The sequence below is a fragment of the Garra rufa genome, unplaced genomic scaffold, assembly GCF_049309525.1.
Source record: "Garra rufa unplaced genomic scaffold, GarRuf1.0 hap1_unplaced_170, whole genome shotgun sequence".
Lineage (NCBI taxonomy): Eukaryota > Metazoa > Chordata > Actinopteri > Cypriniformes > Cyprinidae > Garra > Garra rufa.
The window spans coordinates 1-24094 of NW_027394445.1; the positions used below are offsets into that span (position 1 = coordinate 1).

A 24094-nucleotide genomic window follows, 5' to 3' on the forward strand; every position below is an offset into this window, starting at 1 on the left:
CCCTCGCTTACGGCCATACCGCGCTGAGAGCGCCCGATCTCGTCTGATCTCGGAAGCTAAGCAGCGTCGGGCCTGCTTAGTACTTGGATGGGAGACCGCCTGGGAATACCAGGTGCTGTAAGCTTTTGCCTTTTCTTCACTATTTATATAATATGCTGGCTTTTAGAAAGACGTGTTTTACCGCTCTATTTATTACAATCATTTAAATGTATTATAGAGTTTTAAGTGTTTTACATGTTTTTTAGGCCATTTTATTACTCTTAACATTTTAAGTGAGTGTGTGTCTTTAAAAAATGGATGGTTGGCCTGCCATGTGACTAGACACATGACAGGAAGCAGGAAGTACAACTGTATAAGAGAGCAGCATGACAAACAAAGGACAGTCACCAAACTGTTGGATTGAGGAGTTGCTAATTTTAGAGCTCACCTTTCCATTCACCACCTGCAAACTTTGGATTACACTTTCTGTGGATTGTATATACACCGGTGGACACTCACATTGGACTTATCAACACACTGGGATTCTTGGACTGTTTTTAGGGTATGGACAAATGAACTGTATTCTTTTAACAGCGTTTACCTCGTTTTATCGTGTTGTTTTAAAGTCTTTTATGTGAACCTTGTAAATAAACCAAATCTATTTAAACCAATCTTCTTTTATGTCTCATTCTTTTAACCACTAGTCACCTCTCACAGTTAAATCTGATCCCATTTTAGTCTTGTAACTCGGCTGATAAGGCCGATTGTTACACTTGGATGGGAGACCGCCTGGGAATACCAGGTGCTGTATGCTTTTGCCTTTTCTTCACTATTTATATAATATGCTGGCTTTTACGGAGGCTGATCTTTAAATGGCCCACTTTTTGGAGCAGCCCTCGCTTACGGCCATACCGCGCTGAGAGCGCCCGATCTCGTCTGATCTCGGAAGCTAAGCAGCGTCGGGCCTGCTTAGTACTTGGATGGGAGACCGCCTGGGAATACCAGGTGCTGTAAGCTTTTGCCTTTTCTTCACTATTTATATAATATGCTGGCTTTTAGAAAGACGTGTTTTACCGCTCTATTTATTACAATCATTTAAATGTATTATAGAGTTTTAAGTGTTTTACATGTTTTTTAGGCCATTTTATTACTCTTAACATTTTAAGTGAGTGTGTGTCTTTAAAAAATGGATGGTTGGCCTGCCATGTGACTAGACACATGACAGGAAGCAGGAAGTACAACTGTATAAGAGAGCAGCATGACAAACAAAGGACAGTCACCAAACTGTTGGATTGAGGAGTTGCTAATTTTAGAGCTCACCTTTCCATTCACCACCTGCAAACTTTGGATTACACTTTCTGTGGATTGTATATACACCGGTGGACACTCACATTGGACTTATCAACACACTGGGATTCTTGGACTGTTTTTAGGGTATGGACAAATGAACTGTATTCTTTTAACAGCGTTTACCTCTTTTTATCGTGTTGTTTTAAAGTCTTTTATGTGAACCTTGTAAATAAACCAAATCTATTTAAACCAATCTTCTTTTATGTCTCATTCTTTTAACCACTAGTCATCTCTCACAGTTAAATCTGACCCCATTTTAGTCTTGTAACTCGGCTGATAAGGCCGATTGTTACACTTGGATGGGAGACCGCCTGGGAATACCAGGTGCTGTAAGCTTTTGCCTTTTCTTCACTATTTATATAATATGCTGGCTTTTACGGAGGCTGATCTTTAAATAGCCCACTTTTTGGAGCAGCCCTCGCTTACGGCCATACCGCGCTGAGAGCGCCCGATCTCGTCTGATCTTGGAAGCTAAGCAGCGTCGGGCCTGCTTAGTACTTGGATGGGAGACCGCCTGGGAATACCAGGTGCTGTAAGCTTTTGCCTTTTCTTCACTATTTATATAATATGCTGGCTTTTAGAAAGACGTGTTTTACCGCTCTATTTATTACAATCATTTAAATGTATTATAGAGTTTTAAGTGTTTTACATGTTTTTTAGGCCATTTTATTACTCTTAACATTTTAAGTGAGTGTGTGTCTTTAAAAAATGGATGGTTGGCCTGCCATGTGACTAGACACATGACAGGAAGCAGGAAGTACAACTGTATAAGAGAGCAGCATGACAAACAAAGGACAGTCACCAAACTGTTGGATTGAGGAGTTGCTAATTTTAGAGCTCACCTTTCCATTCACCACCTGCAAACTTTGGATTACACTTTCTGTGGATTGTATATACACCGGTGGACACTCACATTGGACTTATCAACACACTGGGATTCTTGGACTGTTTTTAGGGTATGGACAAATGAACTGTATTCTTTTAACAGCGTTTACCTCGTTTTATCGTGTTGTTTTAAAGTCTTTTATGTGAACCTTGTAAATAAATCAAATCTATTTAAACCAATCTTCTTTTATGTCTCATTCTTTTAACCACTAGTCACCTCTCACAGTTAAATCTGATCCCATTTTAGTCTTGTAACTCGGCTGATAAGGCCGATTGTTACACTTGGATGGGAGACCGCCTGGGAATACCAGGTGCTGTATGCTTTTGCCTTTTCTTCACTATTTATATAATATGCTGGCTTTTACGGAGGCTGATCTTTAAATGGCCCACTTTTTGGAGCAGCCCTCGCTTACGGCCATACCGCGCTGAGAGCGCCCGATCTCGTCTGATCTCGGAAGCTAAGCAGCGTCGGGCCTGCTTAGTACTTGGATGGGAGACCGCCTGGGAATACCAGGTGCTGTAAGCTTTTGCCTTTTCTTCACTATTTATATAATATGCTGGCTTTTAGAAAGACGTGTTTTACCGCTCTATTTATTACAATCATTTAAATGTATTATAGAGTTTTAAGTGTTTTACATGTTTTTTAGGCCATTTTATTACTCTTAACATTTTAAGTGAGTGTGTGTCTTTAAAAAATGGATGGTTGGCCTGCCATGTGACTAGACACATGACAGGAAGCAGGAAGTACAACTGTATAAGAGAGCAGCATGACAAACAAAGGACAGTCACCAAACTGTTGGATTGAGGAGTTGCTAATTTTAGAGCTCACCTTTCCATTCACCACCTGCAAACTTTGGATTACACTTTCTGTGGATTGTATATACACCGGTGGACACTCACATTGGACTTATCAACACACTGGGATTCTTGGACTGTTTTTAGGGTATGGACAAATGAACTGTATTCTTTTAACAGCGTTTACCTCGTTTTATCGTGTTGTTTTAAAGTCTTTTATGTGAACCTTGTAAATAAACCAAATCTATTTAAACCAATCTTCTTTTATGTCTCATTCTTTTAACCACTAGTCACCTCTCACAGTTAAATCTGATCCCATTTTAGTCTTGTAACTCGGCTGATAAGGCCGATTGTTACACTTGGATGGGAGACCGCCTGGGAATACCAGGTGCTGTAAGCTTTTGCCTTTTCTTCACTATTTATATAATATGCTGGCTTTTACGGAGGCTGATCTTTAAATAGCCCACTTTTTGGAGCAGCCCTCGCTTACGGCCATACCGCGCTGAGAGCGCCCGATCTCGTCTGATCTCGGAAGCTAAGCAGCGTCGGGCCTGCTTAGTACTTGGATGGGAGACCGCCTGGGAATACCAGGTGCTGTAAGCTTTTGCCTTTTCTTCACTATTTATATAATATGCTGGCTTTTAGAAAGACGTGTTTTACCGCTCTATTTATTACAATCATTTAAATGTATTATAGAGTTTTAAGTGTTTTACATGTTTTTTAGGCCATTTTATTACTCTTAACATTTTAAGTGAGTGTGTGTCTTTAAAAAATGGATGGTTGGCCTGCCATGTGACTAGACACATGACAGGAAGCAGGAAGTACAACTGTATAAGAGAGCAGCATGACAAACAAAGGACAGTCACCAAACTGTTGGATTGAGGAGTTGCTAATTTTAGAGCTCACCTTTCCATTCACCACCTGCAAACTTTGGATTACACTTTCTGTGGATTGTATATACACCGGTGGACACTCACATTGGACTTATCAACACACTGGGATTCTTGGACTGTTTTTAGGGTATGGACAAATGAACTGTATTCTTTTAACAGCGTTTACCTCGTTTTATCGTGTTGTTTTAAAGTCTTTTATGTGAACCTTGTAAATAAACCAAATCTATTTAAACCAATCTTCTTTTATGTCTCATTCTTTTAACCACTAGTCACCTCTCACAGTTAAATCTAATCCCATTTTAGTCTTGTAACTCGGCTGATAAGGCCGATTGTTACACTTGGATGGGAGACCGCCTGGGAATACCAGGTGCTGTAAGCTTTTGCCTTTTCTTCACTATTTATATAATATGCTGGCTTTTACGGAGGCTGATCTTTAAATAGCCCACTGTTTGGAGCAGCCCTCGCTTACGGCCATACCGCGCTGAGAGCGCCCGATCTCGTCTGATCTCGGAAGCTAAGCAGCGTCGGGCCTGCTTAGTACTTGGATGGGAGACCGCCTGGGAATACCAGGTGCTGTAAGGTTTTGCCTTTTCTTCACTATTTATATAATATGCTGGCTTTTACGGAGGCTGATCTTTAAATGGCCCACTTTTTGGAGCAGCCCTCGCTTACGGCCATACCGCGCTGAGAGCGCCCGATCTCGTCTGATCTCGGAAGCTAAGCAGCGTCGGGCCTGCTTAGTACTTGGATGGGAGACCGCCTGGGAATACCAGGTGCTGTAAGCTTTTGCCTTTTCTTCACTATTTATATAATATGCTGGCTTTTAGAAAGACGTGTTTTACCGCTCTATTTATTACAATCATTTAAATGTATTATAGAGTTTTAAGTGTTTTACATGTTTTTTAGGCCATTTTATTACTCTTAACATTGTAAGTGAGTGTGTGTCTTTAAAAAATGGATGGTTGGCCTGCCATGTGACTAGACACATGACAGGAAGCAGGAAGTACAACTGTATAAGAGAGCAGCATGACAAACAAAGGACAGTCACCAAACTGTTGGATTGAGGAGTTGCTAATTTTAGAGCTCACCTTTCCATTCACCACCTGCAAACTTTGGATTACACTTTCTGTGGATTGTATATACACCGGTGGACACTCACATTGGACTTATCAACACACTGGGATTCTTGGACTGTTTTTAGGGTATGGACAAATGAACTGTATTCTTTTAACAGCGTTTACCTCGTTTTATCGTGTTGTTTTAAAGTCTTTTATGTGAACCTTGTAAATAAACCAAATCTATTTAAACCAATCTTCTTTTATGTCTCATTCTTTTAACCACTAGTCATCTCTCACAGTTAAATCTGACCCCATTTTAGTCTTGTAACTCGGCTGATAAGGCCGATTGTTACACTTGGATGGGAGACCGCCTGGGAATACCAGGTGCTGTAAGCTTTTGCCTTTTCTTCACTATTTATATAATATGCTGGCTTTTACGGAGGCTGATCTTTAAATAGCCCACTGTTTGGAGCAGCCCTCGCTTACGGCCATACCGCGCTGAGAGCGCCCGATCTCGTCTGATCTCGGAAGCTAAGCAGCGTCGGGCCTGCTTAGTACTTGGATGGGAGACCGCCTGGGAATACCAGGTGCTGTAAGCTTTTGCCTTTTCTTCACTATTTATATAATATGCTGGCTTTTAGAAAGACGTGTTTTACCGCTCTATTTATTACAATCATTTAAATGTATTATAGAGTTTTAAGTGTTTTACATGTTTTTTAGGCCATTTTATTACTCTTAACATTTTAAGTGAGTGTGTGTCTTTAAAAAATGGATGGTTGGCCTGCCATGTGACTAGACACATGACAGGAAGCAGGAAGTACAACTGTATAAGAGAGCAGCATGACAAACAAAGGACAGTCACCAAACTGTTGGATTGAGGAGTTGCTAATTTTAGAGCTCACCTTTCCATTCACCACCTGCAAACTTTGGATTACACTTTCTGTGGATTGTATATACACCGGTGGACACTCACATTGGACTTATCAACACACTGGGATTCTTGGACTGTTTTTAGGGTATGGACAAATGAACTGTATTCTTTTAACAGCGTTTACCTCGTTTTATCGTGTTGTTTTAAAGTCTTTTATGTGAACCTTGTAAATAAACCAAATCTATTTAAACCAATCTTCTTTTATGTCTCATTCTTTTAACCACTAGTCATCTCTCACAGTTAAATCTGACCCCATTTTAGTCTTGTAACACGGCTGATAAGGCCGATTGTTACACTTGGATGGGAGACCGCCTGGCAATACCAGGTGCTGTAAGCTTTTGCCTTTTCTTCACTATTTATATAATATGCTGGCTTTTACGGAGGCTGATCTTTAAATAGCCCACTTTTTGGAGCAGCCCTCGCTTACGGCCATACCGCGCAGAGAGCGCCCGATCTCGTCTGATCTCGGAAGCTAAGCAGCGTCGGGCCTGCTTAGTACTTGGATGGGAGACCGCCTGGGAATACCAGGTGCTGTAAGCTTTTGCCTTTTCTTCACTATTTATATAATATGCTGGCTTTTAGAAAGACGTGTTTTACCGCTCTATTTATTACAATCATTTAAATGTATTATAGAGTTTTAAGTGTTTTACATGTTTTTTAGGCCATTTTATTACTCTTAACATTTTAAGTGAGTGTGTGTCTTTAAAAAATGGATGGTTGGCCTGCCATGTGACTAGACACATGACAGGAAGCAGGAAGTACAACTGTATAAGAGAGCAGCATGACAAACAAAGGACAGTCACCAAACTGTTGGATTGAGGAGTTGCTAATTTTAGAGCTCACCTTTCCATTCACCACCTGCAAACTTTGGATTACACTTTCTGTGGATTGTATATACACCGGTGGACACTCACATTGGACTTATCAACACACTGGGATTCTTGGACTGTTTTTAGGGTATGGACAAATGAACTGTATTCTTTTAACAGCGTTTACCTCGTTTTATCGTGTTGTTTTAAAGTCTTTTATGTGAACCTTGTAAATAAACCAAATCTATTTAAACCAATCTTCTTTTATGTCTCATTCTTTTAACCACTAGTCATCTCTCACAGTTAAATCTGACCCCATTTTAGTCTTGTAACTCGGCTGATAAGGCCGATTGTTACACTTGGATGGGAGACCGCCTGGGAATACCAGGTGCTGTAAGCTTTTGCCTTTTCTTCACTATTTATATAATATGCTGGCTTTTACGGAGGCTGATCTTTAAATAGCCCACTGTTTGGAGCAGCCCTCGCTTACGGCCATACCGCGCTGAGAGCGCCCGATCTCGTCTGATCTCGGAAGCTAAGCAGCGTCGGGCCTGCTTAGTACTTGGATGGGAGACCGCCTGGGAATACCAGGTGCTGTAAGCTTTTGCCTTTTCTTCACTATTTATATAATATGCTGGCTTTTAGAAAGACGTGTTTTACCCCTCTATTTATTACAATCATTTAAATGTATTATAGAGTTTTAAGTGTTTTACATGTTTTTTAGGCCATTTTATTACTCTTAACATTTTAAGTGAGTGTGTGTCTTTAAAAAATGGATGGTTGGCCTGCCATGTGACTAGACACATGACAGGAAGCAGGAAGTACAACTGTATAAGAGAGCAGCATGACAAACAAAGGACAGTCACCAAACTGTTGGATTGAGGAGTTGCTAATTTTAGAGCTCACCTTTCCATTCACCACCTGCAAACTTTGGATTACACTTTCTGTGGATTGTATATACACCGGTGGACACTCACATTGGACTTATCAACACACTGGGATTCTTGGACTGTTTTTAGGGTATGGACAAATGAACTGTATTCTTTTAACAGCGTTTACCTCGTTTTATCGTGTTGTTTTAAAGTCTTTTATGTGAACCTTGTAAATAAACCAAATCTATTTAAACCAATCTTCTTTTATGTCTCATTCTTTTAACCACTAGTCACCTCTCACAGTTAAATCTGATCCCATTTTAGTCTTGTAACTCGGCTGATAAGGCCGATTGTTACACTTGGATGGGAGACCGCCTGGGAATACCAGGTGCTGTAAGCTTTTGCCTTTTCTTCACTATTTATATAATATGCTGGCTTTTACGGAGGCTGATCTTTAAATAGCCCACTTTTTGGAGCAGCCCTCGCTTACGGCCATACCGCGCTGAGAGCGCCCGATCTCGTCTGATCTCGGAAGCTAAGCAGCGTCGGTCCTGCTTAGTACTTGGATGGGAGACCGCCTGGGAATACCAGGTGCTGTAAGCTTTTGCCTTTTCTTCACTATTTATATAATATGCTGGCTTTTAGAAAGACGTGTTTTACCGCTCTATTTATTACAATCATTTAAATGTATTATAGAGTTTTAAGTGTTTTACATGTTTTTTAGGCCATTTTATTACTCTTAACATTTTAAGTGAGTGTGTGTCTTTAAAAAATGGATGGTTGGCCTGCCATGTGACTAGACACATGACAGGAAGCAGGAAGTACAACTGTATAAGAGAGCAGCATGACAAACAAAGGACAGTCACCAAACTGTTGGATTGAGGAGTTGCTAATTTTAGAGCTCACCTTTCCATTCACCACCTGCAAACTTTGGATTACACTTTCTGTGGATTGTATATACACCGGTGGACACTCACATTGGATTTATCAACACACTGGGATTCTTGGACTGTTTTTTAGGGTATGGACAAATGAACTGTATTCTTTTAACAGCGTTTACCTCGTTTTATCGTGTTGTTTTAAAGTCTTTTATGTGAACCTTGTAAATAAACCAAATCTATTTAAACCAATCTTCTTTTATGTCTCATTCTTTTAACCACTAGTCACCTCTCACAGTTAAATCTAATCCCATTTTAGTCTTGTAACTCGGCTGATAAGGCCGATTGTTACACTTGGATGGGAGACCGCCTGGGAATACCAGGTGCTGTAAGCTTTTGCCTTTTCTTCACTATTTATATAATATGCTGGCTTTTACGGAGGCTGATCTTTAAATGGCCCACTTTTTGGAGCAGCCCTCGCTTACGGCCATACCGCGCTGAGAGCGCCCGATCTCGTCTGATCTCGGAAGCTAAGCACCGTCGGGCCTGCTTAGTACTTGGATGGGAGACCGCCTGGGAATACCAGGTGCTGTAAGCTTTTGCCTTTTCTTCACTATTTATATAATATGCTGGCTTTTAGAAAGACGTGTTTTACCGCTCTATTTATTACAATCATTTAAATGTATTATAGAGTTTTAAGTGTTTTACATGTTTTTTAGGCCATTTTATTACTCTTAACATTTTAAGTGAGTGTGTGTCTTTAAAAAATGGATGGTTGGCCTGCCATGTGACTAGACACATGACAGGAAGCAGGAAGTACAACTGTATAAGAGAGCAGCATGACAAACAAAGGACAGTCACCAAACTGTTGGATTGAGGAGTTGCTAATTTTAGAGCTCACCTTTCCATTCACCACCTGCAAACTTTGGATTACACTTTCTGTGGATTGTATATACACCGGTGGACACTCACATTGGACTTATCAACACACTGGGATTCTTGGACTGTTTTTAGGGTATGGACAAATGAACTGTATTCTTTTAACAGCGTTTACCTCGTTTTATCGTGTTGTTTTAAAGTCTTTTATGTGAACCTTGTAAATAAACCAAATCTATTTAAACCAATCTTCTTTTATGTCTCATTCTTTTAACCACTAGTCATCTCTCACAGTTAAATCTGACCCCATTTTAGTCTTGTAACTCGGCTGATAAGGCCGATTGTTACACTTGGATGGGAGACCGCCTGGGAATACCAGGTGCTGTAAGCTTTTGCCTTTTCTTCACTATTTATATAATATGCTGGCTTTTACGGAGGCTGATCTTTAAATAGCCCACTGTTTGGAGCAGCCCTCGCTTACGGCCATACCGCGCTGAGAGCGCCCGATCTCGTCTGATCTCGGAAGCTAAGCAGCGTCGGGCCTGCTTAGTACTTGGATGGGAGACCGCCTGGGAATACCAGGTGCTGTAAGCTTTTGCCTTTTCTTCACTATTTATATAATATGCTGGCTTTTACGGAGGCTGATCTTTAAATGGCCCACTTTTTGGAGCAGCCCTCGCTTACGGCCATACCGCGCTGAGAGCGCCCGATCTCGTCTGATCTCGGAAGCTAAGCAGCGTCGGGCCTGCTTAGTACTTGGATGGGAGACCGCCTGGGAATACCAGGTGCTGTAAGCTTTTGCCTTTTCTTCACTATTTATATAATATGCTGGCTTTTAGAAAGACGTGTTTTACCGCTCTATTTATTACAATCATTTAAATGTATTATAGAGTTTTAAGTGTTTTACATGTTTTTTAGGCCATTTTATTACTCTTAACATTTTAAGTGAGTGTGTGTCTTTAAAAAATGGATGGTTGGCCTGCCATGTGACTAGACACATGACAGGAAGCAGGAAGTACAACTGTATAAGAGAGCAGCATGACAAACAAAGGACAGTCACCAAACTGTTGGATTGAGGAGTTGCTAATTTTAGAGCTCACCTTTCCATTCACCACCTGCAAACTTTGGATTACACTTTCTGTGGATTGTATATACACCGGTGGACACTCACATTGGACTTATCAACACACTGGGATTCTTGGACTGTTTTTAGGGTATGGACAAATGAACTGTATTCTTTTAACATCGTTTACCTCGTTTTATCGTGTTGTTTTAAAGTCTTTTATGTGAACCTTGTAAATAAACCAAATCTATTTAAACCAATCTTCTTTTATGTCTCATTCTTTTAACCACTAGTCATCTCTCACAGTTAAATCTGACCCCATTTTAGTCTTGTAACACGGCTGATAAGGCCGATTGTTACACTTGGATGGGAGACCGCCTGGCAATACCAGGTGCTGTAAGCTTTTGCCTTTTCTTCACTATTTATATAATATGCTGGCTTTTACGGAGGCTGATCTTTAAATAGCCCACTTTTTGGAGCAGCCCTCGCTTACGGCCGTACCGCGCTGAGAGCGCCCGATCTCGTCTGATCTCGGAAGCTAAGCAGCGTCGGGCCTGCTTAGTACTTGGATGGGAGACCGCCTGGGAATACCAGGTGCTGTAAGCTTTTGCCTTTTCTTCACTATTTATATAATATGCTGGCTTTTAGAAAGACGTGTTTTACCGCTCTATTTATTACAATCATTTAAATGTATTATAGAGTTTTAAGTGTTTTACATGTTTTTTAGGCCATTTTATTACTCTTAACATTGTAAGTGAGTGTGTGTCTTTAAAAAATGGATGGTTGGCCTGCCATGTGACTAGACACATGACAGGAAGCAGGAAGTACAACTGTATAAGAGAGCAGCATGACAAACAAAGGACAGTCACCAAACTGTTGGATTGAGGAGTTGCTAATTTTAGAGCTCACCTTTCCATTCACCACCTGCAAACTTTGGATTACACTTTCTGTGGATTGTATATACACCGGTGGACACTCACATTGGACTTATCAACACACTGGGATTCTTGGACTGTTTTTAGGGTATGGACAAATGAACTGTATTCTTTTAACAGCGTTTACCTCGTTTTATCGTGTTGTTTTAAAGTCTTTTATGTGAACCTTGTAAATAAACCAAATCTATTTAAACCAATCTTCTTTTATGTCTCATTCTTTTAACCACTAGTCATCTCTCACAGTTAAATCTGACCCCATTTTAGTCTTGTAACTCGGCTGATAAGGCCGATTGTTACACTTGGATGGGAGACCGCCTGGGAATACCAGGTGCTGTAAGCTTTTGCCTTTTCTTCACTATTTATATAATATGCTGGCTTTTACGGAGGCTGATCTTTAAATAGCCCACTGTTTGGAGCAGCCCTCGCTTACGGCCATACCGCGCTGAGAGCGCCCGATCTCGTCTGATCTCGGAAGCTAAGCAGCGTCGGGCCTGCTTAGTACTTGGATGGGAGACCGCCTGGGAATACCAGGTGCTGTAAGCTTTTGCCTTTTCTTCACTATTTATATAATATGCTGGCTTTTAGAAAGACGTGTTTTACCGCTCTATTTATTACAATCATTTAAATGTATTATAGAGTTTTAAGTGTTTTACATGTTTTTTAGGCCATTTTATTACTCTTAACATTTTAAGTGAGTGTGTGTCTTTAAAAAATGGATGGTTGGCCTGCCATGTGACTAGACACATGACAGGAAGCAGGAAGTACAACTGTATAAGAGAGCAGCATGACAAACAAAGGACAGTCACCAAACTGTTGGATTGAGGAGTTGCTAATTTTAGAGCTCACCTTTCCATTCACCACCTGCAAACTTTGGATTACACTTTCTGTGGATTGTATATACACCGGTGGACACTCACATTGGACTTATCAACACACTGGGATTCTTGGACTGTTTTTAGGGTATGGACAAATGAACTGTATTCTTTTAACAGCGTTTACCTCGTTTTATCGTGTTGTTTTAAAGTCTTTTATGTGAACCTTGTAAATAAACCAAATCTATTTAAACCAATCTTCTTTTATGTCTCATTCTTTTAACCACTAGTCATCTCTCACAGTTAAATCTGACCCCATTTTAGTCTTGTAACACGGCTGATAAGGCCGATTGTTACACTTGGATGGGAGACCGCCTGGCAATACCAGGTGCTGTAAGCTTTTGCCTTTTCTTCACTATTTATATAATATGCTGGCTTTTACGGAGGCTGATCTTTAAATAGCCCACTTTTTGGAGCAGCCCTCGCTTACGGCCATACCGCGCAGAGAGCGCCCGATCTCGTCTGATCTCGGAAGCTAAGCAGCGTCGGGCCTGCTTAGTACTTGGATGGGAGACCGCCTGGGAATACCAGGTGCTGTAAGCTTTTGCCTTTTCTTCACTATTTATATAATATGCTGGCTTTTAGAAAGACGTGTTTTACCGCTCTATTTATTACAATCATTTAAATGTATTATAGAGTTTTAAGTGTTTTACATGTTTTTTAGGCCATTTTATTACTCTTAACATTTTAAGTGAGTGTGTGTCTTTAAAAAATGGATGGTTGGCCTGCCATGTGACTAGACACATGACAGGAAGCAGGAAGTACAACTGTATAAGAGAGCAGCATGACAAACAAAGGACAGTCACCAAACTGTTGGATTGAGGAGTTGCTAATTTTAGAGCTCACCTTTCCATTCACCACCTGCAAACTTTGGATTACACTTTCTGTGGATTGTATATACACCGGTGGACACTCACATTGGACTTATCAACACACTGGGATTCTTGGACTGTTTTTAGGGTATGGACAAATGAACTGTATTCTTTTAACAGCGTTTACCTCGTTTTATCGTGTTGTTTTAAAGTCTTTTATGTGAACCTTGTAAATAAACCAAATCTATTTAAACCAATCTTCTTTTATGTCTCATTCTTTTAACCACTAGTCATCTCTCACAGTTAAATCTGACCCCATTTTAGTCTTGTAACTCGGCTGATAAGGCCGATTGTTACACTTGGATGGGAGACCGCCTGGGAATACCAGGTGCTGTAAGCTTTTGCCTTTTCTTCACTATTTATATAATATGCTGGCTTTTACGGAGGCTGATCTTTAAATAGCCCACTGTTTGGAGCAGCCCTCGCTTACGGCCATACCGCGCTGAGAGCGCCCGATCTCGTCTGATCTCGGAAGCTAAGCAGCGTCGGGCCTGCTTAGTACTTGGATGGGAGACCGCCTGGGAATACCAGGTGCTGTAAGCTTTTGCCTTTTCTTCACTATTTATATAATATGCTGGCTTTTAGAAAGACGTGTTTTACCCCTCTATTTATTACAATCATTTAAATGTATTATAGAGTTTTAAGTGTTTTACATGTTTTTTAGGCCATTTTATTACTCTTAACATTTTAAGTGAGTGTGTGTCTTTAAAAAATGGATGGTTGGCCTGCCATGTGACTAGACACATGACAGGAAGCAGGAAGTACAACTGTATAAGAGAGCAGCATGACAAACAAAGGACAGTCACCAAACTGTTGGATTGAGGAGTTGCTAATTTTAGAGCTCACCTTTCCATTCACCACCTGCAAACTTTGGATTACACTTTCTGTGGATTGTATATACACCGGTGGACACTCACATTGGACTTATCAACACACTGGGATTCTTGGACTGTTTTTAGGGTATGGACAAATGAACTGTATTCTTTTAACAGCGTTTACCTCGTTTTATCGTGTTGTTTTAAAGTCTTTTATGTGAACCTTGTAAATAAACCAAATCTATTTAAACCAATCTTCTTTTATGTCTCATTCTTTTAACCACTAGTCACCTCTCACAGTTAAATCTGATCCCATTTTAGTCTTGTAACTCGGCTGATAAGGCCGATTGTTACACTTGGATGGGAGACCGCCTGGGAATACCAGGTGCTGTAAGCTTTTGCCTTTTCTTCACTATTTATATAATATGCTGGCTTTTACGGAGGCTGATCTTTAAATAGCCCACTTTTTGGAGCAGCCCTCGCTTACGGCCATACCGCGCTGAGAGCGCCCGATCTCGTCTGATCTCGGAAGCTAAGCAGCGTCGGTCCTGCTTAGTACTTGGATGGGAGACCGCCTGGGAATACCAGGTGCTGTAAGCTTTTGCCTTTTCTTCACTATTTATATAATATGCTGGCTTTTAGAAAGACGTGTTTTACCGCTCTATTTATTACAATCATTTAAATGTATTATAGAGTTTTAAGTGTTTTACATGTTTTTTAGGCCATTTTATTACTCTTAACATTTTAAGTGAGTGTGTGTCTTTAAAAAATGGATGGTTGGCCTGCCATGTGACTAGACACATGACAGGAAGCAGGAAGTACAACTGTATAAGAGAGCAGCATGACAAACAAAGGACAGTCACCAAACTGTTGGATTGAGGAGTTGCTAATTTTAGAGCTCACCTTTCCATTCACCACCTGCAAACTTTGGATTACACTTTCTGTGGATTGTATATACACCGGTGGACACTCACATTGGATTTATCAACACACTGGGATTCTTGGACTGTTTTTTAGGGTATGGACAAATGAACTGTATTCTTTTAACAGCGTTTACCTCGTTTTATCGTGTTGTTTTAAAGTCTTTTATGTGAACCTTGTAAATAAACCAAATCTATTTAAACCAATCTTCTTTTATGTCTCATTCTTTTAACCACTAGTCACCTCTCACAGTTAAATCTAATCCCATTTTAGTCTTGTAACTCGGCTGATAAGGCCGATTGTTACACTTGGATGGGAGACCGCCTGGGAATACCAGGTGCTGTAAGCTTTTGCCTTTTCTTCACTATTTATATAATATGCTGGCTTTTACGGAGGCTGATCTTTAAATGGCCCACTTTTTGGAGCAGCCCTCGCTTACGGCCATACCGCGCTGAGAGCGCCCGATCTCGTCTGATCTCGGAAGCTAAGCACCGTCGGGCCTGCTTAGTACTTGGATGGGAGACCGCCTGGGAATACCAGGTGCTGTAAGCTTTTGCCTTTTCTTCACTATTTATATAATATGCTGGCTTTTAGAAAGACGTGTTTTACCGCTCTATTTATTACAATCATTTAAATGTATTATAGAGTTTTAAGTGTTTTACATGTTTTTTAGGCCATTTTATTACTCTTAACATTTTAAGTGAGTGTGTGTCTTTAAAAAATGGATGGTTGGCCTGCCATGTGACTAGACACATGACAGGAAGCAGGAAGTACAACTGTATAAGAGAGCAGCATGACAAACAAAGGACAGTCACCAAACTGTTGGATTGAGGAGTTGCTAATTTTAGAGCTCACCTTTCCATTCACCACCTGCAAACTTTGGATTACACTTTCTGTGGATTGTATATACACCGGTGGACACTCACATTGGACTTATCAACACACTGGGATTCTTGGACTGTTTTTAGGGTATGGACAAATGAACTGTATTCTTTTAACAGCGTTTACCTCGTTTTATCGTGTTGTTTTAAAGTCTTTTATGTGAACCTTGTAAATAAACCAAATCTATTTAAACCAATCTTCTTTTATGTCTCATTCTTTTAACCACTAGTCATCTCTCACAGTTAAATCTGACCCCATTTTAGTCTTGTAACTCGGCTGATAAGGCCGATTGTTACACTTGGATGGGAGACCGCCTGGGAATACCAGGTGCTGTAAGCTTTTGCCTTTTCTTCACTATTTATATAATATGCTGGCTTTTACGGAGGCTGATCTTTAAATAGCCCACTGTTTGGAGCAGCCCTCGCTTACGGCCATACCGCGCTGAGAGCGCCCGATCTCGTCTGATCTCGGAAGCTAAGCAGCGTCGGGCCTGCTTAGTACTTGGATGGGAGACCGCCTGGGAATACCAGGTGCTGTAAGCTTTTGCCTTTTCTTCACTATTTATATAATATGCTGGCTTTTACGGAGGCTGATCTTTAAATGGCCCACTTTTTGGAGCAGCCCTCGCTTACGGCCATACCGCGCTGAGAGCGCCCGATCTCGTCTGATCTCGGAAGCTAAGCAGCGTCGGGCCTGCTTAGTACTTGGATGGGAGACCGCCTGGGAATACCAGGTGCTGTAAGCTTTTGCCTTTTCTTCACTATTTATATAATATGCTGGCTTTTAGAAAGACGTGTTTTACCGCTCTATTTATTACAATCATTTAAATGTATTATAGAGTTTTAAGTGTTTTACATGTTTTTTAGGCCATTTTATTACTCTTAACATTTTAAGTGAGTGTGTGTCTTTAAAAAATGGATGGTTGGCCTGCCATGTGACTAGACACATGACAGGAAGCAGGAAGTACAACTGTATAAGAGAGCAGCATGACAAACAAAGGACAGTCACCAAACTGTTGGATTGAGGAGTTGCTAATTTTAGAGCTCACCTTTCCATTCACCACCTGCAAACTTTGGATTACACTTTCTGTGGATTGTATATACACCGGTGGACACTCACATTGGACTTATCAACACACTGGGATTCTTGGACTGTTTTTAGGGTATGGACAAATGAACTGTATTCTTTTAACATCGTTTACCTCGTTTTATCGTGTTGTTTTAAAGTCTTTTATGTGAACCTTGTAAATAAACCAAATCTATTTAAACCAATCTTCTTTTATGTCTCATTCTTTTAACCACTAGTCATCTCTCACAGTTAAATCTGACCCCATTTTAGTCTTGTAACACGGCTGATAAGGCCGATTGTTACACTTGGATGGGAGACCGCCTGGCAATACCAGGTGCTGTAAGCTTTTGCCTTTTCTTCACTATTTATATAATATGCTGGCTTTTACGGAGGCTGATCTTTAAATAGCCCACTTTTTGGAGCAGCCCTCGCTTACGGCCGTACCGCGCTGAGAGCGCCCGATCTCGTCTGATCTCGGAAGCTAAGCAGCGTCGGGCCTGCTTAGTACTTGGATGGGAGACCGCCTGGGAATACCAGGTGCTGTAAGCTTTTGCCTTTTCTTCACTATTTATATAATATGCTGGCTTTTAGAAAGACGTGTTTTACCCCTCTATTTATTACAATCATTTAAATGTATTATAGAGTTTTAAGTGTTTTACATGTTTTTTAGGCCATTTTATTACTCTTAACATTTTAAGTGAGTGTGTGTCTTTAAAAAATGGATGGTTGGCCTGCCATGTGACTAGACACATGACAGGAAGCAGGAAGTACAACTGTATAAGAGAGCAGCATGACAAACAAAGGACAGTCACCAAACTGTTGGATTGAGGAGTTGCTCATTTTAGAGCTCACCTTTCCATTCACCACCTGCAAACTTTGGATTACACTTTCTGTGGATTGTATATACACCGGTGGACACTCACATTGGACTTATCAACACACTGGGATTCTTGGACTGTTTTTAGGGTATGGACAAATGAACTGTATTCTTTTAACAGCGTTTACCTCGTTTTATCGTGTTGTTTTAAAGTCTTTTATGTGAACCTTGTAAATAAACCAAATCTATTTAAACCAATCTTCTTTTATGTCTCATTCTTTTAACCACTAGTCATCTCTCACAGTTAAATCTGACCCCATTTTAGTCTTGTAACTCGGCTGATAAGGCCTATTGTTACACTTGGATGGGAGACCGCCTGGCAATACCAGGTGCTGTAAGCTTTTGCCTTTTCTTCACTATTTATATAATATGCTGGCTTTTACGGAGGCTGATCTTTAAATGGCCCACTTTTTGGAGCAGCCCTCGCTTACGGCCATACCGCGCTGAGAGCGCCCGATCTCGTCTGATCTCGGAAGCTAAGCAGCGTCGGGCCTGCTTAGTACTTGGATGGGAGACCGCCTGGGAATACCAGGTGCTGTAAGCTTTTGCCTTTTCTTCACTATTTATATAATATGCTGGCTTTTAGAAAGACGTGTTTTACCGCTCTATTTATTACAATCATTTAAATGTATTATAGAGTTTTAAGTGTTTTACATGTTTTTTAGGCCATTTTATTACTCTTAACATTTTAAGTGAGTGTGTGTCTTTAAAAAATGGATGGTTGGCCTGCCATGTGACTAGACACATGACAGGAAGCAGGAAGTACAACTGTATAAGAGAGCAGCATGACAAACAAAGGACAGTCACCAAACTGTTGGACTGAGGAGTTGCTAATTTTAGAGCTCACCTTTCCATTCACCACCTGCAAACTTTGGATTACACTTTCTGTGGATTGTATATACACCGGTGGACACTCACATTGGACTTATCAACACACTGGGATTCTTGGACTGTTTTTAGGGTATGGACAAATGAACTGTATTCTTTTAACAGCGTTTACCTCGTTTTATCGTGTTGTTTTAAAGTCTTTTATGTGAACCTTGTAAATAAACCAAATCTATTTAAACCAATCTTCTTTTATGTCTCATTCTTTTAACCACTAGTCATCTCTCACAGTTAAATCTGACCCCATTTTAGTCTTGTAACTCGGCTGATAAGGCCGATTGTTACACTTGGATGGGAGACCGCCTGGGAATACCAGGTGCTATAAGCTTTTGCCTTTTCTTCACTATTTATATAATATGCTGGCTTTTACGGAGGCTGATCTTTAAATAGCCCACTTTTTGGAGCAGCCCTCGCTTACGGCCATACCGCGCTGAGAGCGCCCGATCTCGTCTGATCTCGGAAGCTAAGCAGCGTCGGGCCTGCTTAGTACTTGGATGGGAGACCGCCTGGGAATACCAGGTGCTGTAAGCTTTTGCCTTTTCTTCACTATTTATATAATATGCTGGCTTTTACGGAGGCTGATCTTTAAATGGCCCACTTTTTGGAGCAGCCCTCGCTTACGGCCATACAGCGCTGAGAGCGCCCGATCTCGTCTGATCTCGGAAGCTAAGCACCGTCGGGCCTGCTTAGTACTTGGAAGGGAGCCCGCCTGGGAATACCAGGTGCTGTAAGCTTTTGCCTTTTCTTCACTATTTATATAATATGCTGGCTTTTAGAAAGACGTGTTTTACCGCTCTATTTATTACAATCATTTAAATGTATTATAGAGTTTTAAGTGTTTTACATGTTTTTTAGGCCATTTTATTACTCTTAACATTTTAAGTGAGTGTGTGTCTTTAAAAAATGGATGGTTGGCCTGCCATGTGACTAGACACATGACAGGAAGCAGGAAGTACAACTGTATAAGAGAGCAGCATGACAAACAAAGGACAGTCACCAAACTGTTGGATTGAGGAGTTGCTAATTTTAGAGCTCACCTTTCCATTCACCACCTGCAAACTTTGGATTACACTTTCTGTGGATTGTATATACACCGGTGGACACTCACATTGGACTTATCAACACACTGGGATTCTTGGACTGTTTTTAGGGTATGGACAAATGAACTGTATTCTTTTAACAGCGTTTACCTCGTTTTATCGTGTTGTTTTAAAGTCTTTTATGTGAACCTTGTAAATAAACCAAATCTATTTAAACCAATCTTCTTTTATGTCTCATTCTTTTAACCACTAGTCATCTCTCACAGTTAAATCTGACCCCATTTTAGTCTTGTAACTCGGCTGATAAGGCCGATTGTTACACTTGGATGGGAGACCGCCTGGGAATACCAGGTGCTGTAAGCTTTTGCCTTTTCTTCACTATTTATATAATATGCTGGCTTTTACGGAGGCTAATCTTTAAATAGCCCACTGTTTGGAGCAGCCCTCGCTTACGGCCATACCGCGCTGAGAGCGCCCGATCTCGTCTGATCTCGGAAGCTAAGCAGCGTCGGGCCTGCTTAGTACTTGGATGGGAGACCGCCTGGGAATACCAGGTGCTGTAAGCTTTTGCCTTTTCTTCACTATTTATATAATATGCTGGCTTTTACGGAGGCTGATCTTTAAATGGCCCACTTTTTGGAGCAGCCCTCGCTTACGGCCATACCGCGCTGAGAGCGCCCGATCTCGTCTGATCTCGGAAGCTAAGCAGCGTCGGGCCTGCTTAGTACTTGGATGGGAGACCGCCTGGGAATACCAGGTGCTGTAAGCTTTTGCCTTTTCTTCACTATTTATATAATATGCTGGCTTTTAGAAAGACGTGTTTTACCGCTCTATTTATTACAATCATTTAAATGTATTATAGAGTTTTAAGTGTTTTACATGTTTTTTAGGCCATTTTATTACTCTTAACATTTTAAGTGAGTGTGTGTCTTTAAAAAATGGATGGTTGGCCTGCCATGTGACTAGACACATGACAGGAAGCAGGAAGTACAACTGTATAAGAGAGCAGCATGACAAACAAAGGACAGTCACCAAACTGTTGGATTGAGGAGTTGCTAATTTTAGAGCTCACCTTTCCATTCACCACCTGCAAACTTTGGATTACACTTTCTGTGGATTGTATATACACCGGTGGACACTCACATTGGACTTATCAACACACTGGGATTCTTGGACTGTTTTTAGGGTATGGACAAATGAACTGTATTCTTTTAACAGCGTTTACCTCGTTTTATCGTGTTGTTTTAAAGTCTTTTATGTGAACCTTGTAAATAAACCAAATCTATTTAAACCAATCTTCTTTTATGTCTCATTCTTTTAACCACTAGTCATCTCTCACTGTTAAATCTGACCCCATTTTAGTCTTGTAACTCGGCTGATAAGGCCGATTGTTACACTTGGATGGGAGACCGCCTGGCAATACCAGGTGCTGTAAGCTTTTGCCTTTTCTTCACTATTTATATAATATGCTGGCTTTTACGGAGGCTGATCTTTAAATGGCCCACTTTTTGGAGCAGCCCTCGCTTACGGCCATACCGCGCTGAGAGCGCCCGATCTCGTCTGATCTCGGAAGCTAAGCAGCGTCGGGCCTGCTTAGTACTTGGATGGGAGACCGCCTGGGAATACCAGGTGCTGTAAGCTTTTGCCTTTTCTTCACTATTTATATAATATGCTGGCTTTTAGAAAGACGTGTTTTACCGCTCTATTTATTACAATCATTTAAATGTATTATAGAGTTTTAAGTGTTTTACATGTTTTTTAGGCCATTTTATTACTCTTAACATTTTAAGTGAGTGTGTGTCTTTAAAAAATGGATGGTTGGCCTGCCATGTGACTAGACACATGACAGGAAGCAGGAAGTACAACTGTATAAGAGAGCAGCATGACAAACAAAGGACAGTCATCAAACTGTTGGATTGAGGAGTTGCTAATTTTAGAGCTCACCTTTCCATTCACCACCTGCAAACTTTGGATTACACTTTCTGTGGATTGTATATACACCGGTGGACACTCACATTGGACTTATCAACACACTGGGATTCTTGGACTGTTTTTAGGGTATGGACAAATGAACTGTATTCTTTTAACATCGTTTACCTCGTTTTATCGTGTTGTTTTAAAGTCTTTTATGTGAACCTTGTAAATAAACCAAATCTATTTAAACCAATCTTCTTTTATGTCTCATTCTTTTAACCACTAGTCATCTCTCACAGTTAAATCTGACCCCATTTTAGTCTTGTAACACGGCTGATAAGGCCGATTGTTACACTTGGATGGGAGACCGCCTGGCAATACCAGGTGCTGTAAGCTTTTGCCTTTTCTTCACTATTTATATAATATGCTGGCTTTTACGGAGGCTGATCTTTAAATAGCCCACTTTTTGGAGCAGCCCTCGCTTACGGCCGTACCGCGCTGAGAGCGCCCGATCTCGTCTGATCTCGGAAGCTAAGCAGCGTCGGGCCTGCTTAGTACTTGGATGGGAGACCGCCTGGGAATACCAGGTGCTGTAAGCTTTTGCCTTTTCTTCACTATTTATATAATATGCTGGCTTTTAGAAAGACGTGTTTTACCCCTCTATTTATTACAATCATTTAAATGTATTATAGAGTTTTAAGTGTTTTACATGTTTTTTAGGCCATTTTATTACTCTTAACATTTTAAGTGAGTGTGTGTCTTTAAAAAATGGATGGTTGGCCTGCCATGTGACTAGACACATGACAGGAAGCAGGAAGTACAACTGTATAAGAGAGCAGCATGACAAACAAAGGACAGTCACCAAACTGTTGGATTGAGGAGTTGCTCATTTTAGAGCTCACCTTTCCATTCACCACCTGCAAACTTTGGATTACACTTTCTGTGGATTGTATATACACCGGTGGACACTCACATTGGACTTATCAACACACTGGGATTCTTGGACTGTTTTTAGGGTATGGACAAATGAACTGTATTCTTTTAACAGCGTTTACCTCGTTTTATCGTGTTGTTTTAAAGTCTTTTATGTGAACCTTGTAAATAAACCAAATCTATTTAAACCAATCTTCTTTTATGTCTCATTCTTTTAACCACTAGTCATCTCTCACAGTTAAATCTGACCCCATTTTAGTCTTGTAACTCGGCTGATAAGGCCGATTGTTACACTTGGATGGGAGACCGCCTGGCAATACCAGGTGCTGTAAGCTTTTGCCTTTTCTTCACTATTTATATAATATGCTGGCTTTTACGGAGGCTGATCTTTAAATGGCCCACTTTTTGGAGCAGCCCTCGCTTACGGCCATACCGCGCTGAGAGCGCCCGATCTCGTCTGATCTCGGAAGCTAAGCAGCGTCGGGCCTGCTTAGTACTTGGATGGGAGACCGCCTGGGAATACCAGGTGCTGTAAGCTTTTGCCTTTTCTTCACTATTTATATAATATGCTGGCTTTTAGAAAGACGTGTTTTACCGCTCTATTTATTACAATCATTTAAATGTATTATAGAGTTTTAAGTGTTTTACATGTTTTTTAGGCCATTTTATTACTCTTAACATTTTAAGTGAGTGTGTGTCTTTAAAAAATGGATGGTTGGCCTGCCATGTGACTAGACACATGACAGGAAGCAGGAAGTACAACTGTATAAGAGAGCAGCATGACAAACAAAGGACAGTCACCAAACTGTTGGACTGAGGAGTTGCTAATTTTAGAGCTCACCTTTCCATTCACCACCTGCAAACTTTGGATTACACTTTCTGTGGATTGTATATACACCGGTGGACACTCACATTGGACTTATCAACACACTGGGATTCTTGGACTGTTTTTAGGGTATGGACAAATGAACTGTATTCTTTTAACAGCGTTTACCTCGTTTTATCGTGTTGTTTTAAAGTCTTTTATGTGAACCTTGTAAATAAACCAAATCTATTTAAACCAATCTTCTTTTATGTCTCATTCTTTTAACCACTAGTCATCTCTCACAGTTAAATCTGACCCCATTTTAGTCTTGTAACTCGGCTGATAAGGCCGATTGTTACACTTGGATGGGAGACCGCCTGGGAATACCAGGTGCTATAAGCTTTTGCCTTTTCTTCACTATTTATATAATATGCTGGCTTTTACGGAGGCTGATCTTTAAATAGCCCACTTTTTGGAGCAGCCCTCGCTTACGGCCATACCGCGCTGAGAGCGCCCGATCTCGTCTGATCTCGGAAGCTAAGCAGCGTCGGGCCTGCTTAGTACTTGGATGGGAGACCGCCTGGGAATACCAGGTGCTGTAAGCTTTTGCCTTTTCTTCACTATTTATATAATATGCTGGCTTTTACGGAGGCTGATCTTTAAATGGCCCACTTTTTGGAGCAGCCCTCGCTTACGGCCATACCGCGCTGAGAGCGCCCGATCTCGTCTGATCTCGGAAGCTAAGCAGCGTCGGGCCTGCTTAGTACTTGGATGGGAGACCGCCTGGGAATACCAGGTGCTGTAAGCTTTTGCCTTTTCTTCACTATTTATATAATATGCTGGCTTTTAGAAAGACGTGTTTTACCGCTCTATTTATTACAATCAT

The 24094-nt window shown here is 40.8% G+C and overlaps 32 non-coding genes and 1 pseudogene across 32 annotated transcripts; all 33 read left to right on the forward strand.

The window, feature by feature from the left end:
• The first annotated feature begins 5 nt into the window (after window positions 1-5).
• On the forward strand, window positions 6-124 carry LOC141316930 (5S ribosomal RNA). The gene has a single exon (XR_012351626.1). It is a non-coding gene; the product is annotated as a 5S ribosomal RNA (ribosomal RNA).
• A 753-nt stretch (window positions 125-877) lies between these two features.
• LOC141316942 (5S ribosomal RNA) lies at window positions 878-996 on the forward strand. Its single transcript, XR_012351638.1, has one exon. It is a non-coding gene; the product is annotated as a 5S ribosomal RNA (ribosomal RNA).
• A 753-nt stretch (window positions 997-1749) lies between these two features.
• On the forward strand, window positions 1750-1868 carry LOC141316963 (5S ribosomal RNA). The gene has a single exon (XR_012351657.1). It is a non-coding gene; the product is annotated as a 5S ribosomal RNA (ribosomal RNA).
• Window positions 1869-2621: 753 nt separating this feature from the next.
• On the forward strand, window positions 2622-2740 carry LOC141316955 (5S ribosomal RNA). Its single transcript, XR_012351650.1, has one exon. It is a non-coding gene; the product is annotated as a 5S ribosomal RNA (ribosomal RNA).
• A 753-nt stretch (window positions 2741-3493) lies between these two features.
• LOC141316967 (5S ribosomal RNA) lies at window positions 3494-3612 on the forward strand. Its single transcript, XR_012351662.1, has one exon. It is a non-coding gene; the product is annotated as a 5S ribosomal RNA (ribosomal RNA).
• A 753-nt stretch (window positions 3613-4365) lies between these two features.
• Window positions 4366-4484, forward strand: LOC141316972 (5S ribosomal RNA). Its single transcript, XR_012351666.1, has one exon. It is a non-coding gene; the product is annotated as a 5S ribosomal RNA (ribosomal RNA).
• Window positions 4485-4568: 84 nt separating this feature from the next.
• Window positions 4569-4687, forward strand: LOC141316975 (5S ribosomal RNA). The gene has a single exon (XR_012351669.1). It is a non-coding gene; the product is annotated as a 5S ribosomal RNA (ribosomal RNA).
• A 753-nt stretch (window positions 4688-5440) lies between these two features.
• On the forward strand, window positions 5441-5559 carry LOC141316931 (5S ribosomal RNA). The gene has a single exon (XR_012351627.1). It is a non-coding gene; the product is annotated as a 5S ribosomal RNA (ribosomal RNA).
• Window positions 5560-6312: 753 nt separating this feature from the next.
• LOC141316964 (5S ribosomal RNA) lies at window positions 6313-6431 on the forward strand. Its single transcript, XR_012351659.1, has one exon. It is a non-coding gene; the product is annotated as a 5S ribosomal RNA (ribosomal RNA).
• A 753-nt stretch (window positions 6432-7184) lies between these two features.
• On the forward strand, window positions 7185-7303 carry LOC141316932 (5S ribosomal RNA). The gene has a single exon (XR_012351628.1). It is a non-coding gene; the product is annotated as a 5S ribosomal RNA (ribosomal RNA).
• A 753-nt stretch (window positions 7304-8056) lies between these two features.
• On the forward strand, window positions 8057-8175 carry LOC141316970 (5S ribosomal RNA). The gene has a single exon (XR_012351664.1). It is a non-coding gene; the product is annotated as a 5S ribosomal RNA (ribosomal RNA).
• Window positions 8176-8929: 754 nt separating this feature from the next.
• Window positions 8930-9048, forward strand: LOC141316966 (5S ribosomal RNA). The gene has a single exon (XR_012351661.1). It is a non-coding gene; the product is annotated as a 5S ribosomal RNA (ribosomal RNA).
• A 753-nt stretch (window positions 9049-9801) lies between these two features.
• LOC141316933 (5S ribosomal RNA) lies at window positions 9802-9920 on the forward strand. Its single transcript, XR_012351629.1, has one exon. It is a non-coding gene; the product is annotated as a 5S ribosomal RNA (ribosomal RNA).
• Window positions 9921-10004: 84 nt separating this feature from the next.
• On the forward strand, window positions 10005-10123 carry LOC141316934 (5S ribosomal RNA). The gene has a single exon (XR_012351630.1). It is a non-coding gene; the product is annotated as a 5S ribosomal RNA (ribosomal RNA).
• A 753-nt stretch (window positions 10124-10876) lies between these two features.
• LOC141316959 (5S ribosomal RNA) lies at window positions 10877-10995 on the forward strand. Its single transcript, XR_012351653.1, has one exon. It is a non-coding gene; the product is annotated as a 5S ribosomal RNA (ribosomal RNA).
• Window positions 10996-11748: 753 nt separating this feature from the next.
• LOC141316936 (5S ribosomal RNA) lies at window positions 11749-11867 on the forward strand. The gene has a single exon (XR_012351631.1). It is a non-coding gene; the product is annotated as a 5S ribosomal RNA (ribosomal RNA).
• A 753-nt stretch (window positions 11868-12620) lies between these two features.
• On the forward strand, window positions 12621-12739 carry LOC141316965 (5S ribosomal RNA). The gene has a single exon (XR_012351660.1). It is a non-coding gene; the product is annotated as a 5S ribosomal RNA (ribosomal RNA).
• Window positions 12740-13492: 753 nt separating this feature from the next.
• LOC141316937 (5S ribosomal RNA) lies at window positions 13493-13611 on the forward strand. Its single transcript, XR_012351632.1, has one exon. It is a non-coding gene; the product is annotated as a 5S ribosomal RNA (ribosomal RNA).
• Window positions 13612-14364: 753 nt separating this feature from the next.
• LOC141316971 (5S ribosomal RNA) lies at window positions 14365-14483 on the forward strand. Its single transcript, XR_012351665.1, has one exon. It is a non-coding gene; the product is annotated as a 5S ribosomal RNA (ribosomal RNA).
• A 754-nt stretch (window positions 14484-15237) lies between these two features.
• On the forward strand, window positions 15238-15356 carry LOC141316968 (5S ribosomal RNA). Its single transcript, XR_012351663.1, has one exon. It is a non-coding gene; the product is annotated as a 5S ribosomal RNA (ribosomal RNA).
• A 753-nt stretch (window positions 15357-16109) lies between these two features.
• On the forward strand, window positions 16110-16228 carry LOC141316938 (5S ribosomal RNA). Its single transcript, XR_012351633.1, has one exon. It is a non-coding gene; the product is annotated as a 5S ribosomal RNA (ribosomal RNA).
• Window positions 16229-16312: 84 nt separating this feature from the next.
• LOC141316939 (5S ribosomal RNA) lies at window positions 16313-16431 on the forward strand. The gene has a single exon (XR_012351634.1). It is a non-coding gene; the product is annotated as a 5S ribosomal RNA (ribosomal RNA).
• A 753-nt stretch (window positions 16432-17184) lies between these two features.
• On the forward strand, window positions 17185-17303 carry LOC141316960 (5S ribosomal RNA). Its single transcript, XR_012351654.1, has one exon. It is a non-coding gene; the product is annotated as a 5S ribosomal RNA (ribosomal RNA).
• Window positions 17304-18056: 753 nt separating this feature from the next.
• On the forward strand, window positions 18057-18175 carry LOC141316940 (5S ribosomal RNA). The gene has a single exon (XR_012351635.1). It is a non-coding gene; the product is annotated as a 5S ribosomal RNA (ribosomal RNA).
• A 753-nt stretch (window positions 18176-18928) lies between these two features.
• Window positions 18929-19047, forward strand: LOC141316941 (5S ribosomal RNA). The gene has a single exon (XR_012351637.1). It is a non-coding gene; the product is annotated as a 5S ribosomal RNA (ribosomal RNA).
• An 84-nt stretch (window positions 19048-19131) lies between these two features.
• Window positions 19132-19250, forward strand: LOC141316974 (5S ribosomal RNA; annotated as a pseudogene).
• Window positions 19251-20003: 753 nt separating this feature from the next.
• Window positions 20004-20122, forward strand: LOC141316943 (5S ribosomal RNA). Its single transcript, XR_012351639.1, has one exon. It is a non-coding gene; the product is annotated as a 5S ribosomal RNA (ribosomal RNA).
• Window positions 20123-20206: 84 nt separating this feature from the next.
• Window positions 20207-20325, forward strand: LOC141316944 (5S ribosomal RNA). Its single transcript, XR_012351640.1, has one exon. It is a non-coding gene; the product is annotated as a 5S ribosomal RNA (ribosomal RNA).
• Window positions 20326-21078: 753 nt separating this feature from the next.
• On the forward strand, window positions 21079-21197 carry LOC141316945 (5S ribosomal RNA). Its single transcript, XR_012351641.1, has one exon. It is a non-coding gene; the product is annotated as a 5S ribosomal RNA (ribosomal RNA).
• Window positions 21198-21950: 753 nt separating this feature from the next.
• LOC141316961 (5S ribosomal RNA) lies at window positions 21951-22069 on the forward strand. The gene has a single exon (XR_012351655.1). It is a non-coding gene; the product is annotated as a 5S ribosomal RNA (ribosomal RNA).
• A 753-nt stretch (window positions 22070-22822) lies between these two features.
• On the forward strand, window positions 22823-22941 carry LOC141316948 (5S ribosomal RNA). The gene has a single exon (XR_012351642.1). It is a non-coding gene; the product is annotated as a 5S ribosomal RNA (ribosomal RNA).
• A 753-nt stretch (window positions 22942-23694) lies between these two features.
• LOC141316949 (5S ribosomal RNA) lies at window positions 23695-23813 on the forward strand. Its single transcript, XR_012351643.1, has one exon. It is a non-coding gene; the product is annotated as a 5S ribosomal RNA (ribosomal RNA).
• An 84-nt stretch (window positions 23814-23897) lies between these two features.
• On the forward strand, window positions 23898-24016 carry LOC141316950 (5S ribosomal RNA). The gene has a single exon (XR_012351644.1). It is a non-coding gene; the product is annotated as a 5S ribosomal RNA (ribosomal RNA).
• Window positions 24017-24094: the final 78 nt, after the last annotated feature.